Raw genomic sequence first — 1,329 nt, 5'->3', positions numbered from 1 at the left:
CAGCTCATCTCCCACAGATGTCTGCACGTGCCCTTTGCCAAGGGGACTCTGGTGGCCACGCCAGCTCCTTCTGCCTCATTTCCCCTTGCCAAGCCTTTTGTGTTCGTTCTCTGCCCTCACAGTCACCACAGTTTACCAGCATCTGCCCGTATCATTAACGTGCCATTTACCCCCTTCTCCTTGGCTACCCACTGACTTGATCAAAAATAAAGTCAGAGCAACACTCAAACAGATGGGAGCTGCTCTGTTCATCCCATTCTTTTATATTTCTTTTATCAACACACTCTATTAATACAAGTCACAACATCGTACTTTTCTCTCAGCTCAGTTTTGCCTCCACTACCACAGCCAACGTAGTTCAAGTCCCATCAAGCCTTCTGATGGCACTGGACAGGAAATCCTTCAACAGGGCTCAGAGCAGAGACACCTCAGGATAATTTAACTGGCAAGAGATAAAAAAAAAAACAAAGGAAACTTGTTTCACAGAAATGAGATGAAGTAGAAGGTGCCTTACAGACACACGGGCCGATGAGCTAAAACCTGGAGCGTATGACACTGCAGAAGCCGCATACAGATGAGCAGGCAGCACTGCGAGATAATCAGCTGATGACATGACAAGTTTAGTCCTGACTCATCTAGAGAAGTTTTCATTTCAGCAGCAGATCAGACCTGCATGTTACACAGTCAGCACAGCTGGATTTACCAATAGCACCTCAACCAGGGACTGTGGCCGTAGCACGCTGCGCTGCTGAGTCTGACCAGTCAAAACTGCCAGTGCCTTGGAGAAAACACCACCATCTTCTCCAGCTTCTTCTCCAGCAGAACGATTTCCAGAGCGCAGACAGGAGGATGGGGTAACACAACCCAGGCAGCTGCCTTTCTGAGGGCATTTTTCAGTACTTGCTGTGCATTAGATGTCAAAGCTGGACTCAGGTCTGGAAGAGAAACTGACTGAGATCTTGCAAAGAAGCATAGATGGTCTAGACAGACATTTGCTAGAAGGAGGAAAGCTGCCAAATAACAAAGTCTTAATTACAATGTGATGAGCATGGAGTAGCTTTCATGCCTCCGAAATAATCACATCAACAGGATGCTGATGCCTACTAGAAGGCACAATGAGAAATTGATGCACACAAATTTAAGCAATCCACCAAACTGACACTGAACTGAGTGAAGAAATGTGTTCTGAAGCACCCAGAGATACAGGGAAGAACTGAGGTGATAACTCCGTTGAGCACGTAGCAGCAAGCTAAGCAAAACCTGGACTATTCAGAATTATTACATGGAGAAATAAAGAACACCCACCACCTTCTCTCGTTCCTTCTGAAG

Source organism: Antrostomus carolinensis, unplaced genomic scaffold, assembly GCF_000700745.2.
Source record: "Antrostomus carolinensis isolate BGI_N321 unplaced genomic scaffold, ASM70074v2 scaffold19982, whole genome shotgun sequence".
NCBI classification, from domain to species: Eukaryota; Metazoa; Chordata; class Aves; order Caprimulgiformes; family Caprimulgidae; genus Antrostomus; species Antrostomus carolinensis.
This window is presented reverse-complemented; position numbering follows the sequence as displayed.